Consider the following 19,355-nt stretch of genomic DNA (forward strand, 5'->3'; position numbering starts at 1 on the left):
TATATTCCCCTGATTTATGTCTATATAAATTGGAAAACTCACACAGTTCTTTTGGAGTATAACTCCTCGTGTGTGATACTTTGTACTTCACTTTTAGGGGCCTGTTGGGAGTTTAGCCTAGTTATAGGTCTGGAAGAAATGAGGGGGGGTGGGGGTGGGTCATGAAAAGAATTAGAAATATCTTTCAACCCATTTGCTTCAGGGCATCCATTTGCAGTTTCATCTGGTGAAACAGGATTAATCACTCTAGAGCTAATACCTTCAGGTGGAAGTTGGGTGGCCAACTCCTCAAGGCAGGCTGGAGGTGGGGCAGCTATGTCCTCAGGGCAGACTATTACAGGGTTATCTAAAGACTCAGCGTGGGTTAGGGTTTCAACCTTGCCCCCAACATCATTATCAATCCAAGTGTCACCATCCCATTTTTCATGGTCCCTTTCTCCTTTCCAATCAATGCCCTCACTTTAATGGCAGACACTATGCAAGACTGAGATTTCAGTTTATGTTGTAAAGTTGCTACTCTAACAATAAGATTCTGAGTCTGATTTTCAGAGATCTCAAGTCTACAGCTACAGGAAATAAGACTTTCCTTCAAGGCACTCATAGAAATTTCTACATCTGTCAGACAGCGCTCAAGCTTCTCATTTGAAGCTTTAAGCCCATTCCTTTCACTACTTAATATATCCAGTGTATCTAACAACAACAACCAGCCAACATCGTTATACCTGCTATTTCCACAAAACTCTATAAAAGTGTCAAAAACATTATCCCCCAGAGTCTGACTTCATACAAGTGAAGCATTAGAAGAATCGAATGGCGATATTTTGACTACCTCTTTTGCCAACTCACTCCATGGATTAGGAGTGTCATTCTGGTTATGAGAATCAGAGTTCTTGGTGCCTTTGAGTCCAGTCAGAGTAGAAAACCATTCATAAATACCCAGTTTTAAGATTCTGTTTCTTAAGAACCACTCCTGGTACCAAGTTGTATTAGTTAGGGTACTCTAGAGAAACAGAATCAGCAGGAAATATTTGTAACTATAAAATTTAAAAAGTGTCTCGCATAACCATGGGAACATAGAGTCCAAAATCTGTAGAGCAGGCTGTGAAGCTGATGATTCCAATGGAGGTTCTGGATGAACTCCACAGGAGAGGCTCACCAGCTGAAGCTGGAAGAGAGCCTCTCTCTTCTGAATTCCCCTTAAAAGGCTTCCAGTGATTATATTAAGCATCATTCATTGCAGAAGACACTCCCCTTGGCTGATTACAAATGGAATCAGCTGTGGATGCAGCAAATGTGATCATGATTTAATCCTATGAAATGTCCTCATAGCAACAGACAGGCCAGCACTTGCCTAACTAGACAAACAGGTACCACCACTTGACCAAGTTGACACATGAAACTTACCATGACAGAATGTTAAAAGATAAGACAGTAATGAGGAAAGATATTTGAAGTATATATATATAATACATCTATTATCCAGAACATAAAAGAATAATGATAATAATAACTCCTGAAAATCAACATGATTCCAATTGAAAGAATGGGCAAAATATTTAAGATGCTCTTTGACTTGGAAATCCAAGTGGCTAATCAACATAAAGTGTGGTCAACCATTTTAGTAATCACACAAGGTACCCACCAGGTTGGCCAAAGAAAAGAAAGAGAAATGAAAATTTCTGATAACAAGAAGTGATACTGCTCCACTAAGTGGAGCAACAGGAACATTTATGCATGGCTGGTGAGTGTTTAAATTGGCACAACCACTATGGAAATAGCTGGCATCGTATGGTAAAACTGAAGAAATATATGCCTACTTGTAGGGAATTCACCTAGAGAAACTCATGCACATGAGCACAAAAACATGTTGAAGAATGTGCCTAGTTGTGGTGTTTTTAATAGATTCAAAGTAACGTGATCAAATAGCCATCAAAAGTAGAATCCATAAAATTGCATTATATTTATAAAATGGGATACCACAGCAATGTAAATGAATGAAAAATAGCTACATTCAATGACTTGAAACAATCAAATGTTGAATAAAAATATTCAAGAAAAAAAAATCACCTTATGGGGCAGGCAATGGTGGAACAGTGGCAGAGTTCTCGCCTGCCATGCTGGAGACCTGGGTTTGATTCCCATTACCTCCCCATGTTAAAAAAATAAAAATCAACCTATGAAAGAATACATATATTATGATTCCACCTAGAAAAAATTTTAAAAACAGGCAAAAGTATGTTGTTTAGACCTTTATGTATAATCAGTGCAACTATATGATGAAGCAAGGAAATGATCATCAGTCAGAAAGTGTTTACCTCCAGGGCAGAGGGAGAAAATTATGATAAGGAATTACAATAGGGGGAGGTACTTACAGATTTGTCAATATTATTTATTAAACTTCAACATTTTGTATTTTTGAACCTTTGCATATTAATTTCATAATTTTAAAAGTGTGAAAGAGAGAAAGTCTAGAAAGATGAAAATGTTGCACAAGAAGGGAAATGTAACAATGATAGAAAATTTGGGTCTGCTGTAAATAATATTTACACAATCATAATAATGCATATGGAAATTATTATTTCTTAAAATATGTGTGATGTTTGTAATTTTTTGAGAACAGAAATAGTTTAAAAGAAACTAATCCTTGCCTAGAATAACAGAAATTCAACAGAATACATTTAAAGTTCATCTGGGAAAAAAATCCCTGTATATTCACTTCATTTAGACATATGAGGGCAATAAGCAGAAGAAACACCTGGACAAATGAAAGGGTATGTGTAAAGGGGGAAGAGTAGGCCATTTTTTATCATTAGACTTTTGGTACCATTTGGTTTCTCAGCCATATGCACATTATCTTGTTGGAAAAAAATATTTTAAAAATATCTAATACTAGGTTATCCATTTTGTACAAGGAACTTTCTTTTTAAAAAAAGTACACAATATGCCAAACACACATTTATTCCTCATAAAACGCAAGGCCTCTTGGAGGGGATGGCCAACATAATTGACCTGAGAGGCCCACAGAAACACACCCCCACTGCCACCACCAAGTTCATAATCATACAATCATGGAATTGGTGGACACTTGCCAGTCCCAATTTTGACCAAGCTCTTCCTCCTCTCAGAACTTTGTAGTGACAAAGGTTTGACCAGCCCAGACACACAGGAATCCTTTCAATGATATTGTTACCCTCTGAACATCCTGGGATATTGCCTAGATTCTGGTTTTTGGTCATTTAACTCAATGTCAGTAATTTCCCTTTGTTCCCACCCACATGTAGATGCTTGGGGATATACTCAGGTTAACTCCTGGATTCTTTGCAAAATTAACCTTCCTGGTCATATGCATCATATTTGTTTCTATTCAGATCCTTTGCCATACCACTAGATAGTAAAAGATTCATGGTTCTCCATGAGCTTGGTCTTTAGGCACTTACCAAAGGTGCTAACTGGTCCAAACTACATGGGACATGTTTCAATGGAGGTAGGAAAAGAGAACTTGGAAGACCAAACTCAGTGCTTCAAAAGCACAATATTCTGTATTTGAATTTTGAAAAAGCTGCAGAAACTACAGGGTTGTTCTCTGTTGTCTCTTTCAATATCTTCACTATATTCAGGATGGCCATGAAAGTTGGCAGAGCTTTGTAGAAATAGGACCACTTTATGACACTCCTGTCTTTCTGCCTACATTGGCTAGAAGGCATTATGGAACCACCTACACTTCTCACCTACCTGTACACTCTGTAACCTGTCTGCTATATCTATCTATGTATCACTAAGCAGAAATTCACATCCCTCTAGATGTAAAAAAAAAAAAAAAATGCAGCCAAGCTATAGTAGAGCAAAATTTAGTATCTGGGCACTGGAGCCAGACTGCTAGGTTTACAACTGGCCAAGTGGCCTTGGACAAGTTACCTAAACGTTTTAAGCTACACTTTCCTTATCCATACCCCCTTTGCCATACGGTTCATGGGAGGCCAAAATGTGATATTACATATAAGGTTCTCAGTGGAGTGTTCAGCACATAGCAGGGTCTTAATGTTACCTAGATCTATCATTAGTGAAAGGCTCTCACCATGTACAGACATTGCTTTCCACAGATTCTTCAAAGCAACTGAACCAAACCTAAAAAGGGTTAGCATATAATCTGCTTCACTTACATTATGGAGACTAAATGTAATCCTGCATTTTTTAAATCATACCTTTACAGAGAACAAGAAAATAAAGAAAAGAGGAAAGAAAATAGAGAACTTTAAGGACAGGTAAAATGTGATCTTACCTGCACTAAGGAAAAGAGAAAGTGAAGTCAGAAGCCTTTGTTTGTGTCACTCAACAATGCCCATGCTTTCAGACTGTCTTAAGCAAATCACTGGAATTATTTGGAACACTGGGGCCATGCAAATGAAAAATAGTTTGATGTTCATCTTAAAGGGATGTTATGAAAACAAAATGAAGTGAAATATATAGCATATATCAGAATATCCAATGTTTTTAAAATACATAGTAGAAATATTCTGAAAGCCACTCATTGAGGATTAGGCAAATAAAATAAAATAAGAATGCTATTTCAGAAGGGAAGTTACAAAAGGGTGCTCCTCCACGGCCAGAAGGAGAGCGGCAGTGTCTTCCCACCCGGCACTCTGGCCGCACGTCTCCCCGCCCCCTCGCCCCCGCCCCCTGCGGACGCCACTGCTCGCCAACCCAGCACAGCCCCAGAGAGTGCAGTGGCAGTGGCGGGAAAGGGTGTCGGCCCGGGCATCAACGTCCTCCGCCCGCTGCAGGAGCAGCGGAAGATTAAATGAGATAATACATGTATCTGGCGCATGATATTTTTATTTTATTTGTGAGAAAGAGATGGACCTGAGAATTCCAGGTACTAAAAACATCCTATTACTGCTGGAATATGCAAGATATATAACCCTGTTTTCTTTGAGGTATGTTTTAAATATCAAACATTTTAAAAAAAAAAAGGGAAGCATTTTAGTTTTTGGAATCAGAACACCAAGGAGAAGGAAAAGTCTTAGGGGGAGTCCTTTTCAGAAGACTACAGACTCTAAGGAAGTTGTCGTGTCCGGTATTGCTAGTCATGAGGAGTCAACCACTGCTATTCCTTCCATGTATGAGACAAAAATTGATTAGGAGGAACTCCTCACCAATATATCAGAGATGTTTTCTGATCTGGATCCTGATGTAGTATATTTGATGCTTTCTGAATGTGATTTCAAAGGGAACAATAATTGGGTGCTTAATAGGTGCCAGGCCTTGTGCACAGCACTTTTTCATGGATTATCTTATTTAATCCTCACAACAACCCTTTGAGTTGAAAATGCCATGGGTTTTTTATTAGAATTATCTGCTGCTGATGCCAAAACAGAAGAATCATCTTTAAAAAGCTTAGTTGCTTCTGGGACCCAACAAAGTGCAATAGGAGATGATATAATGGAAAAGTGTCCTTTTGATGGAGATAGGGAGGATTCAAAAATGGATTCATTTTTGAACATGCAGCTAGCTGAATACTTGGATTCCTTAATACAGAGTGCTTTTGAGAAAGTGAATTATTCTCCTGATGATGAAGTACACTCATTTTTGCCTTTGTAGGATGTTAATAGTTTTAGTGACTCTGGTGAATTTATAAATTCAGATTCAAATAGTATGACTTCCATTCTTTCTACACAAAATTTGGATTTGCAAAATGAAAATTTAGAGAACTTTGCCTCTACATTAAGTGCATATCCCTTAATTTCACACTCAGTTTTGAATGAGTCTAAAAGTTTTATAGGGGATAACACATTGGCATTGGAAGATGACTATCCTGATGATTGTCTTCTCAGTTCTTCTTTAAATGTGCCAGATGACTCTATCATGGGTTGTAGCAATCATGATGAAAGAAAGACAGAAGGAAACTTTAGAATCTGAGTGTATTGAGGCTCAATTCTTTGAAGTCCCTGTAGATTTGGATGCTAGTGCACCTCAGTCTCCTTTAAATCTTTCTGCACAAAACCCAGGGCTCGATTTACTTGCTGCAGGTGGGGGTCAGAAATCTACTTTGGCCCCTGATGTGCTTATACCTTCTGAGGGGTTCAATTTCAAACCATGCAAATATACTGAACTGCCACCAAAGGGAAAGGATATGAATTACTGCCCGGTACTTACCCCTTTTCCTTTACTACTGTCTTCTTCTCCACCTCCACTGATGTGGAATCCAATGATTCCTGCTTTTGACCTCTTTCAAAGAAACCATGGCTTTGTAACTCCTGTCATGACCACAGCTACATGCTGGAGACCTGTCAGCTATACATTTCCACCCTCTGTTATTTCTCACACTTCTGCAGCAAAGGCATGGAGAAACAAAAAGAGGGAAGTAGTGCTTATCAAGTACAAGAAACTCCCGTTTCTTAGGCTGTAAGAAAGAAGACATCTTATGTTGGACTAGTTCTTGTTCTTCTCAGAGGACTTCCAGGATCAGGGAAATCCTTCTGGCAAGGATTTTGCAAGGGGATAATCTGGCTGGACTCGTTCTTAGTACTGATGATTATTTTTACATAAATGGACAGTACCAGTTTGATATAAAGTACTTAGGAGAAGCACATGAATGGAACCAGAATCGCACAAAAGAAGCATTTGAGAAGAAGGTATCTCCTATAATAATAGATAATACAAACCTACAGGCATGGGAAATGAAGCCATATGTTGCTTTGTCTCAAAAATGTAAATATAAAGTCCTTTTCCAGGAACAAGATATATGGTGGAAGTTCAAACCAAAGGAACTTGCAAGGAGTAAGCAAAGAAAAAATAACAAGAATGTTGGAAAACTATCAGCATTTTGTTTCAGTGCCAATGATCATGGGCTCTTCAGTTCAAGAGAAAGCTGAATGTATTGAGTTTTGTGCATCTTCTTATGGCAGATTTACCAGCCCAAAAGACAATGAAGATATTACCTCTAAAAAAGGAAGAAAACATTTTATCCTCGTCTTTGAAGCACCTAGAGTTAACTGAAGAGAAGAAACTCAAACTGATTAATGAAACTATGTCACCCGAGAATATTGTTTATCTTTGTAATGCGGATTTAAACAAAGGAGAAAATGAAATAGCTGATATGAATCATAGCATTCAGAGTGCTTTCATTCAGGAAGCTCTAGAAATGTATTTTTCTGACTCTGAAAGCAAAGTACAAGTAACAGACAAAAGTGAAAAAGAAGAGCAAGTAGAAATGGCTTCTGAAAAAGAGTGCAGCAAAACTGATGCATATAGTTCTGTAGAGAGAGTATCACCAAATTTTTGCTATGGTGAAAATAATCAAGAATACTGCAGTCTCACAAAGACTATGTCTGTTCAAGATGAAAAATCTTTATCTGGTGAAATGTTGGAAGAAAGAGCAACTGTAAAGAAAAAAGCCTTTGGGAAACAAAAAAGCAGATCAACTTTGGGAAAGTTCCTGAGACAGGAGCTATCAAATTTTGTTGGTGACTGGTCAGTTGATAAGACTATTGGTCGGAGGACAAAAAGGAACTGAAAAATGGAAAAAACTGCATCTATACAAAGTGACAAGAAGTATAATTCCCTTCATTTGCATGGAGTATTAGATAATAGCGTATCTGTGAATATAGATAGTATGCAGCAACAAGGATGTCCACATGAAAGTATAGAGGATGGCAAGAAGTCACATTGTGAAGATACTTTAGAATTCCTCAATAGCTGTAAATATGGTACTTATGAAAATACTGAAAAAAATACATCAAACTCATTCAGCATTGTGGGTGACTGGCCTTCGTCTGATCCTTTAACTCAGAACACAGATCAAGAATGCCAAAGGCTGGATTAAATGAACCAGACTTAGAATTTGGGACTAATGACAGTATGAAGGAAATATCCTTACACACAACACATGAGGCCTGTTGGGGCACAAGCCCTGAAGAACCAAAGACATTGGACAACTCAACTCTAGGATGTTCTGAAATGCTACCCAATGAAATGCCTCATGATGATAAGTCTTGTCAGAGTACAAAGATTCATGGACAAGATGCAATATCTCTTACTTTTACCGAAAGTGCTATTTCTAGGGTAGTAGAACCACAAATTATAACTGAATTTCCAGAGGATAAATCTACAAGAGTCTCTGGAACAGGAGTAGGCATGTGTACCCAGACTGCACCACAAGATTTTCTCTCTCATGGAAAGTAGAAAAGAATAAAATTACTGTTTCAGATTCTGTCAGAATTAACAGAAGATTAGACAGGAAGATTAATCTTCTATTAATCTTCTATTAAGAGGAAGATTAGATGGATTTAAGCACAAACTTTAAATATTAACACCAAATCAGAGGCTAAAGAAGCAATTCCATATAGGGTAATGTATGATAAAAGCACATATGTTGAATAAAGTGACCTTACCCGTGCTGATGAATCTGAAAGTCTTAACATTTTATGTAAATTATTTGGATCCTTTTCATCAGAAGCCCTAAAAGACCTATATGAGTGGTGTAACAAAGATATTATTTGGGCCACAACCCTTTGTTGGATTCTGAAACTAAGTTATGTGAGGATACTGAATCTGAGAATTTCCAAAAATCATATGCTGAATCGCAAATTTTGCCAAGTTCTCAAAGTTTGAATTTGAAGGAAATTATTAGTCAAAGAGAGACTTCAGAGGATTCTAATTCTCCTGTTCCAGAATTTAGCCAGGCACTTGGTATCAGTAATATAGACCCACAGCCTGTCTGTGATGCAGTAAATGGAGATTTAGAGCAAGCAGGAATAAGAGCTATAACTCCTGAAAGACCTGGGTTAATAACAAGTGTATTTCCTAATGCTACTGTAGATCTCAAGAATACTAATGAACCACTTCCTAATAGTCAGGCAGAGCTTTCAGGTTTGTACAGCATGAAGCAGTCTTTACCAGGTACTCTAAAGCTGCCACCCCTACAGACCTGAGTGAAATGGAGAAGAATCTAGTTGCCACAGAAATTGGTGACAATATACATTCTTCTGTGAATGTGTCTGATATTTTAAACTCTGTTTTGAGTACTTCAGATCTTGAATCAAATGAAGAAATTCATTTTACTGGCCCTTTTGAAGTAAGGAAAAATGCAAATCTTCCAAAGGATAATGCAAAATTTCATATAAATACAGAAGAATTTATGAATGAAGATGAATGGGAAATGGAGAAAATTCTAATGGCAGGGAGTAATTTGTCAGCAGGAGTTAGTGAAGAATATAAAACTGACATGCTGAATCCTACACCAGTGATGGCCAAATCTCTGACCATAGACTGCCTGGAATTGGCATTACCCCCTGAACGGGCTTTTCAGCTCAATGAATTATTTGGCCCTGTTGGTACTGATTCAGGATCTGTAAGAGTTGAGGATTGTGTGGTTCATATAGATCTGAATCTGGCTAAAGCGATTCATGAGAAATGGAAGGAATCTGTAATGGAACGACAAAGACAAGAAGAAGTCTCCTGTGGCAAGCATATCCAAGATTCTCCCCTGGTTGGGCATATTAGTCTCAATAATCCTGAACAAAAATCATCTCACAGAATAGGCAGAAAATTATTGAAGACTTTAGCAGTGCCTGAAATGCTACCTTTATTTGATCAATAGAATGCTAAAATGAAAAATTATCACTCAGAGAAATAATGTCAGAAGAAATTGTCTTACAGGAAAAATTTGATTTGGTATGAAGTATATGAATATTAAGCCATTGTCTCTCACTCTATTTGATAACTTTATCATTTTCATTTAATTCTGCATCTCTTAGTCTGGAATCTGCTTTAACCTGATTGAAGTCAATGTTAAAATGTAAAAATGTTTTAAATATACTTTCAAAGCTGGAGGTTTTTACTTCTGGAAAACTAGTTGATATTTATGTAATAATAAGCCATCTCTGTTAATCAACATTGTTTTAGATTTAAATTTGCAGATTGAGCTGTGTCTTTCCTAGTTTCTACTATTTGACTCTGTAATTTTTAAATTTCTAGAGATTAAATTATTTCTATTTTACATAAAATAGTAATAACAAATGTCTGTCTTGCTATTAAAGTAGCATCTATCCTTGAAACAAAATAATATGAATGTGAATTAAAGTAAACTTTCTTTTCTAAACTTCTCAAACAAGTTCAAATAAAAACTTAACTTTACTTTGAAAAAAAAAAGAAGGGAAGGTACATATATTTTCTAGGTCACTGAAGAGACCTTGATGGGTTTCTGTGGTTTATCATATCCAAGGAATTAGAAAACTGTCTGTTCTCTTGAGCTGTATGGAAGCACCACTTTGGTGATAACACTATGCAAACTTGATCTAAGCTAGGTATGCCACACTAATTGCCACAGTTGTAAGCTTTTGATGTTCCATACAAAATGATTATTGCCTTGCTTGCTTCCATAATTATGTGTTTTCCATATTGTAATTTGAGAGATTACTTAGTAAAATTATACATTAAATCAAACCTAGCGCATTTGTCCTCCGAGAAAAACAAACAACAAAGGACTCAAGAGATACCTATGGACCCTGAAGTAGTAACAAGAGAATCTGAAGCAAAATGGCTTTGCCTTTAAGTAAATGACTAGCCAGGCACAGTGAGTCTTTGCAGTCCTTAAAATTTAATGATGCTTTCTGGGTTTCTAATCTGCTCTCAATGCTTATTGTGGTGTGCACTGGACATAGTGCATAAACCATAAAGAATCTGGAAATAGCTGTAGGTTGAGACTATCAAATTACTTTATTTTAATGAGTCATCTCCTTATTAAGAGTTGAGATTAATAATAATTAGAATCTGGTTCATCATATATGTAAAAAATTAAAAATGAAGTTCTATGCTGGATCAAATAATGAACATCCTAGTCACTGCTAAACTACATATATAATATTTAGTTAGAAAACTGAGTATTTGCCAGTCAGTAAATTAGCTGACCCTACTTTCTAGTCAGATTATAAAAATATTCTGAATATATTATCCCTATTTACTAAATTACTATGATATTGAAATATTGCTTGAATGTATCATTTTAAAAAAATTCTTCTCATAAAAATTTTCAGGAGCTAATCCAGTCAATTGAAGTGCCTATGTTTATTACTCACTATGTGGAAAGGTGGCAGTCATTGCAATTTGTATCAGGCAATGCTTGTTAGACATTCACCAACTGTTGAGGTTCCCTATTGCTGGCAGTGACAGATGTTAGGGTTCCCTTGGCTAAGTCAGTCCCATCTCCAAATCCAAATCCTCACCACCTCAATTAGATTCCCAGGAGATAAGACTCAGGATCCATACAGTCAAAGGTACAATCATTATCACTTATAGGTCTCCTGCTCTAAATATTCATCTTCAACCCTACACATCCAGACTAAACAGTAGAATTCAAACAGTTCTAAGACTTCACCTAATGACAGTTAAGCAGCCCTCCTTGTTTCCTTACCCTGAGACATCACATTGAACCAGCTTAGCCCTCCACTAAACTCTGAATGACAAAAGACACACTCTGATCCTTATTTATCACTACAACAAGAATACAGGGTAAAAAACATAAGAGCAAGGAGAAAGAAAAGGCTCACCCTTTCCTGTCTTCCTCCAGAATAGTGACCTCCAACATATGTCCTTCCTGGAGGGAAGCCACTAAAAATTACAAGACATCAAAATGATGGCTTCAAAGAAGTTATGCAGAGAATTTCATAAGCATAGAAGAGAGGGATACCTCATGTAGATTCTGTCATTAGTTATTCATGCATTGGTTAATAGCACCTTCTGCAAGATGGCAGAAAGAACAAGACATTTAATGGGGGCAAAAAATATCTAAAAATAATGCATACATGTTTTAGCTGAATTTCAACTTTATGAGTTTCTTCTGTCTTATTGCATTCTTAGCCTCAGAAAGTTTCACTGAAAAAATATTTGCTTTATCATTATGTCATTTCATTCACCTGCAACCTATATTCTTCAGAGAGATTGAGGACAAATATCATAAAAGATTCTATCTATTTGCCACAATTCCCAAAATGCAGTCTATTCCTTGTGGATCAACACAACTTCTCATGAACTAACTTTAATAGAACATTTTGATACATTGCAGACCTGAGTTTTGGCTATACTAGGATCTAAGTTAAGAATCAAAATACATTCAGAAAGGGGTGGGCCATGGTGGCTCAGTGGCAGAGTTCTTGCTGGCCATGCCAGAGACCCAGGTTTGATTCCTGGTGCCTGCTATGCAAAACATATATGTATATATTCAGGAAAAAATGATGTAGTGCTACCAGACAATACAAGAACATTTCTGAAGTTGCTTAGATGCAAAATTTTTATTTTTTTAAGTGAACATCTTGGGCTCACTGTAATGAGTATGTCAGAATAAGATTTGGAACACAATTCACAATGGCAAATACAACTGCTGACTGCTTTTGGCTTTGCATAATTCTACTGGAAAAATCATTTGTCCTAGCAGCTGTCAGAGTTTTCTGAAGTGTGGGCATATGAGACTTTTGGATAATGCTGTGTACATACAAACCTGCTGCTCCTTCTTACTCTCAAGCTGCATGCACCCCCAGACCAACATCGCTGAGCCCAGGGAGCTCAGAAACAACTACCAAGAGTGCCTCAAGCTCAATGACAACAAGGTATGGTATTATTTCCTTATTACATGTTTTCCTGTACTCTCCAGATACAAGTGCAGCCCTCTCCCAGAGATCACCAGCACCTCACAGCCAGAAGTAGTTCATCCAGTCTCAGAGGGAAACTGGACATTCACTTTTCTTCTTTCTCCTTCCATCCCTCTCTCAGAGGTCCAGTCAATTCTTTGCTGGTTCATGCCCTTTTTGTTAGTGGAGACAAAGAAAATGAAATAAAACTAAGCCAGAATCAGTCTCATTTTAGCTACTTGCTAATCACTCTAATAAGGTCTGATAATAGAAAAGACAGAAATTACTGCCTAAATGAACATGCTTAATTCCTCTGGAGTTCATTGGCCATGTAACCCAGATGCCTAAGTAATGTGATCCTAAGCTGGATAGAAAACCTCAGTGCTGCAGAATTCTCAGGGGCTGGCTATATGGGAGCTCTGATGATCACTTAAATCTTCTTCTTGGTAAACAGACACCCTAAGGTTTTTATAGTCCCAGCATGTAATACCATGCTACATAACTGAGCTCAGAAGTACCCACAGTTGGGAGTTAGGAATTTGTGATAAATTTCTGAAATGAAGGTTGATTTTAAAAAAGTTTAAACACCTTCATATTTGTTTTTCACATTTTTCAGGCTCCAACACCTACTCAGTGTGTGTGTAGAGGGAGAAGCATTGCTAAAAATAAAATAAATAAAACAAAATTTAGATAGGTAAAGTTTACACTAGTCCTAGCTCTAAAAGAATACCTCTTCTCCTATCTTGTGCAGCTTACTACCTTCAGACCCATCGTGACCTAAGGAAAAATTATGAGGAATCTAAAGCAGGTAAAAAATGTTGGTACACTGGTCACTATTGTGCTAAACTGTGCCAACTCTGCATCTTCATGGGTTAAAAAGTTATTTTAAAGGCATGCCATGGAGAACATGGTAGAAAGCAAGTGAAATTGGTTAGGGAAGTAAGAACACTTTTGTGAAGAAGATAAATCAGGAAACTTATCACGTTTACTCAATTCTTTCTCCCAGGAGTGTTTCCTTTCCTAAGTATTGTTATTGCCTGAGCTCACAATTTCATATCTCTGCTTCCTTCTGCTTTGCTACCACCATCAAAATCTAACTGATAATAACATTCTTCTTGCTAACTGGAAAAAAATCATTTAAATTAAGAACCAGAGATATATCAATTTTGTTGATGGAAATTCTCCTACTAAATAATGATGTCAATAACTACCACTGAAACTCAGCCCAGAACCACTTTGGGAGTGGATTTTTTTCCATGTTAATACTGCAGAGTGTCTTGACAGATATTTAATTCCTTGTGCTAAAACAATCCCTCATCCATGCCTCTGTAACACCAACACTGAAAATTAAATACCAATTTCTAGTTCATTTCAGCTGTCCTCCAATGTACATGGGCCGGAGGGGGCCTGAGGCTTTGCTCCCACAGCTAAGAGACCTCCTAGCACAACCCTAACTAGGAATCTCACCCAGTTGCTCTACACCTGAAGACAATTACCAGCCAACAGAGGCACAGGAAAGATTCCATCTCCTTAGGCAGAAGGTGCTTTTCTTACTCATGGGAGTACAGGAAGTCAATTTGAGGTCTGCTGCTATTGGAAGAGTCAATAAACAAACAAAACAAAACAAAAGTGGGACCAGAACAAATACCCATAAGACTCAAATTCACATTTTCTTTTATCTGCTTATAAGAAGGGGAACTGGGGATGAGAGAGAAAGGACACTTGAACTCCAAGGATGAGATTGTAGTGATTCCAAGGTCTGCGTTGGAAGAGAGGGAACAGTATGTTCAAAGTGATAGTGAAAACAGAGAACAAGAAAAATATAAGAAGTTGGAGGATGTCCAATTTGGCAGAGGCCAAAAGGAAGAAGAGACATGTAGCAAGAGAGGAGGTTTGAAAAGAACTGAACTGGTTGTCCTTGTTAAGATGATGGATGTTTACCCTAATGGCAATGACAGGAAGCCATGGGGGTGTTAAGAGAATGATAAAATTGGACCAATTTTCTAGGAGGTTCATTCAGGCTGTAGAATGGAGGGATATTGAACAAGGGCAAATCAGGAGGTGAGCAGAAATGGTAAGAGAACATTGCAGTCATCTCTTATTTCTTCACCCTCTCAATCCTGAAAAGAAAGATTTGGATAGTATGGGAATACAGAAAAATCATACCAGAGAGATACTCAGTGTTAACAAAGGAAAAATTTGTTTTTCTTGTCTATGATCTGAAGCATTTGAAATACTTAAAAGTTTCTCCTATGACCCAGAAAGGATCCACAGTCACTCAGACAGGTTGCAATTGGGAAGCATTATCAAAATCTCAAGGACTTTAAGGTACTTGAGACATGGGGCTGGGGGAGTCAAGGAACCAAAGGTATGCTTGTAGGGGGTGGGGGCAGGAGCAAGGAACAAAGGGACACTTAGGAGTGGATGGGTGGGGTTGGAAACCAAAGGAATGGTTGGGGGATGAAAAAAGAGGAAAGAGTATCAGCAGAAGCAGATTTCAGATCAGTATGTTCTGAATAAAGGGGGGAGAGGGGAGGAGAAGAGAGAACCCTGAGAAGCACCAATTTTCTAGGGTTTGGCAGGAGAGAGAAAAATGTGCTAAGGGTCAAAGAAATAGGCAACAGAGAGAATTTCTTGGAAAACCAGGTAAGCTAAAACCTCAAAAATGGATGAAAAACCTCAAAAGGTAAGATAGATTGCCTGATCAGTGTCTGACTAGTCATAACACTGGGAAAAATAATTTTTATAATAGCCAGTCACATTTCCAAAGTTTCCAAAGTGCAATAAATGATTTGCCTAAATCCCTGAACATTCCACCCCTGCCTAGAATTTGCATTCATTGAATCAAGGACCTGGGGTTTTTGATGATTCAGCAGCCTCATATACTGAGAGGTCTCCAGTTTTGTCATTCTTGGATACTATGAAAAGAAGCAAGGGCAACTGAGTCCCACAATGATTTTTGGCTTCTGGAGAGGCCACAGTTTGCAAAAGCATAAAACAAAACATGTAAACACATACCAAATTGGGAAGGTTCAAAGCAGAGTTTTTTAATTTGTACCCTAATATTTAGAGCATCATTATAAAGCATAGTCTTTTAAAAGGTTTCCTTCCAATTATCTCTAATAAAATAGGAGACTATTTATTCTGTCATCATTTACATCCTGACTGTCTTTATGGCTGCCCTGCTGTTATAATGGACTACCCCAGACTACCACTTGCTATGAAGGTGCATGGAGAGAGTGATTTACATTGAAACATACTGGGTTGGGGTCACATATGATTGTTTTCTATATACATGGATTTTTCTTCCCTCTCACCAACTTGCAATTTTGTCTACATAAAGAGAAGGATCTTGGTGATCCATGGGTGATGCTGTATTTACATTGTAAGTACCAGGAAGCATCTGGACCATTGGCTGAGACCTGCTTTTTCCCATCTTGTTGCTGGTTGCTAGGCAGACAACTCCTGCCTGTTTTGAAGCAAAACTAATGAGTTGTGTTTTCTTCATTTCTCTGTGCAAGTATGTATGATCCTAACACTAAGCAAACTGGAGCATTGTTTGAAGGGAAAGGAAAATTTATTATTATTATTCTCTAGTTTTGTCCATTTTACCATTCTCCTGCTGCTAGTCATGATATCACTATAAGACACTATTCCTTCTATGTCAGTAGAGTGTTTGGGTTCTTCACAATAAATGTATGAGAAAGAAGGACAGGTATTACTCACTTACTGATATAAAATCTTATACTCAGAGAAGCTAAGTGATCAACCTAAAAGTACAGAGCCATTTAGTGGCTGAATTAAAATTACAAACACAGGAAAATCAGAAGACATCCACCTACAATTTCTTCCCCTTCCTGACCCCCACCACGACAAATCCCCAATTTCACGAAAGGATGAGTATAGAGGATATTTCTGATGATTTGTTTACTTTTCAATTAACTAAGGAAAGAGAGTTCTATATATGTTTACATTAAGACCAACAATTAAATTTCTTTTGTATGCTTTATGGCAGGGTCACATTTCATTATTTTTCCATGTGAGTATCCTGTTATTGCAGCACAACCAACAATTTACTTTTATACTGATACTATTAATATTAGCAAAATATAATAGACCCAGATTTGCTTCCCACCCCCTTTCTTTTGGTACTGAAGCACTGACTGCCCAGCTCCTGGGAGTATAGGTGCCTGACAGATCTCAGCTGACTGCTTCTCTAGGAATTGCCCTAGCCTGAAGAGAGCTATGTCACCCAAAGCTCCCTCCCTCCTGGGGCCAGTGGGTAGTCAATGACCAGTCTGTGGAAGTGTATGAGTACTCATCACTCTTGGTCTGCTGTGGTTCAACTCTAAAGAACCAACACAGCTCCACAGTTCCTTCCCTGTGGAATCAATGAATATTTTTTTGTGACAGCATCATGCTTCAACTTCCCTCTCTGCACAATCCTTCTTTCTTCATTCTCCCACAGCTGTTGACCCTAAAAACACACCCCAATAAATTCCTACATGTATATCTCCTTCTCAGAGGCTGTTTTCTGGGGACCAGTGTACAATAATTGGTGCCAGCAGTTACTCAATGAAACTGTCTCTCAAATGGAATTTTGCAACTGAATTACCTGCTGATAAGCTAGCAAGGAAAACTTCATCACTGGTGGTGAATGGAATACCAGTAGCTCCCGGTATGCAGTAATAAGGCAATTGTTCCCATTTTGATAATGAATTGAGATGGGATAGTGATAAAAGGAAATGCACTGTTAGGTGCAATATCTCTGGCTTTAACAAATAAAGCAAATGGTAATTACAGAGACTATGGAATTGGGTGGCTGTTGCTAGGGGTAATCAATTGCACTGGGTGATGAACCTGGTCTTCTACTTTGTGTGGAAAGAGAAGTGCCCTGTTAGAAAATATACAGATTCAGGGACAGTGGGGAAATTTTTGTGCTACATGGGTAAAGACCTGTGAGGACACAAATTAGAAAATTATAAACAAGAAAGTCTGGGAACCTATGATGGCCTGTGAGAGTGTGCATGAAGAGTGGAGATCTGTGATCTCATGTTAGAACCCATCAAAGAACATCTACATCAAAAGAGACATTATATGACCAAGAAGTAGCCTAAATTACTTAGTCTCTATCTCAAACACCTGGTGCTGGCACAATAGATAAGCTCATGAACATAAAAGTCATATTGTCAAGGATGGAGTCTATGTTGGGGCCCAACCATGAGCTCCCACTCACTAAGGCTTATCTAGTTACAGTTGCTTCCAAATATCCAACATGCCAAGAACAGAGACAAAATCTGAGCTCCTCCTATGGTACCATTCCTCAAGAAGACAATCCAGTCTCTTCTTAAGAAACTAATCAAATTGAAGATTTTTATCCTGGAAGGGGAAGCAACTCAACTTGACAAGATTTAACAAACATTCTGTGTACGGGTTTTTCTTTTCTGCCTACAGTCCCAGGCTAGTATCACTCTCCAAGGGCTTACACAGTGTTTGATCCACTGACACGGGATCCCACATACTTTACAGTGATCACATCACCATGGGACCTATTGCCTATCACTAATTATACCACCTGGAAGATGCTAACCTGATAGAATAATGCAATGGCCTGATGAAAGGCACAGCTGAGATGTCAACTTGCAAATGATATCCTCTGAGAATGGGGCTTCATACTCTAGAATACCTTATAACTTAAATCAGTGACTTTTTTATGGTGCTGTGTTCTCAGTAGGTAGAATTTATGGGTCCAGGTATCAAGGGGTGAAAACAGAAGTAGCCCAGGCACCTCTGTTTTCAACCACCCCCTTGAAGAATTTCAACCGTGTGTGCTACAGGTTTAGAACCCCTGGTTTCCAATGTGAATACTTCTGTGCCAGGAGATACAGCAAGAGTGCCATTGAACTTTAAACTATGACTGCTGCCCATTCACATTATGCTTATTATACTGAAAGACCAGAAGGAAGGGAAAGGAGTCACATCCTGGCAAGTGAACTGGCCTGATCATCAGGAAGAAGTAGGGCTGCTGCTATACAATAAGGATATGGAACCATATGTTGGCACGCAAATGTCTTCTTGGGTGTCTTTTGGTACTCTCTGGCACATGGTGCTTTCCCACCCATCCGGCACCCTTGAGGATTAGCAAAACTTTGTCAAATATATTCATGGCAGCTCCTTGGCCACAAAGTCCCTGGTAGAATAACCTCTAAGGTGCAAATCTGTTAGTTGTGCAGCTTCCAATAAACCCACAAAATGAGTTACTCTCATACCCTTAAAAGGTATTGCTCTAGATGAGCGTTCTAAAATATAAATTTATTTAAATGTGGTAGGATAGTTTATCGACAGTGAAATTATTAAAATAATTATTCTTGCTTTTAATGTCTGGAGATATGCTCTCATCAGTGTTACCCAAATTATATTTGTACTAAACAGATGTTCTACAGGAGAAAAAAGAATTTCCATGGTCAAATATGTTTGTGATTTATTCCCCTCTAGGATATTCTCCAATACGAATTAGCTCTAGAGAGGATCTGTAGTAAAAAGTAAGCAAAAAACCATTCAATTATTTTAACCCAGGTATCTGCCAACTAATTTCTCCCACCGAGTTTTTACATATAGCCATTGAGCATTTGGAGAGATTCATTTTCTGAAGCATGTTCTTTGGAAAACTGGATGACAGAACAGCACTCACAGTGAAAGGAAGGAGATTTTTTCCCTACTCAAATAACTAAA

The 19,355-nt window shown here is 38.0% G+C and overlaps 1 long non-coding RNA gene and 1 pseudogene across 1 annotated transcript in view; one reads left to right on the forward strand and one right to left on the reverse strand.

Annotated features, from left to right (window-relative positions):
- The window catches only part of LOC143686165 (uncharacterized), an 80,964-nt gene that overhangs the window by 39,045 nt on the left and 22,564 nt on the right, over positions 1 to 19,355 (reverse strand). The window lies entirely within an intron of this gene.
- Positions 5,152 to 13,404, forward strand: LOC143685679 (NEDD4-binding protein 2-like; annotated as a pseudogene).

Source organism: Tamandua tetradactyla, chromosome 6, assembly GCF_023851605.1.
Source record: "Tamandua tetradactyla isolate mTamTet1 chromosome 6, mTamTet1.pri, whole genome shotgun sequence".
NCBI classification, from domain to species: Eukaryota; Metazoa; Chordata; class Mammalia; order Pilosa; family Myrmecophagidae; genus Tamandua; species Tamandua tetradactyla.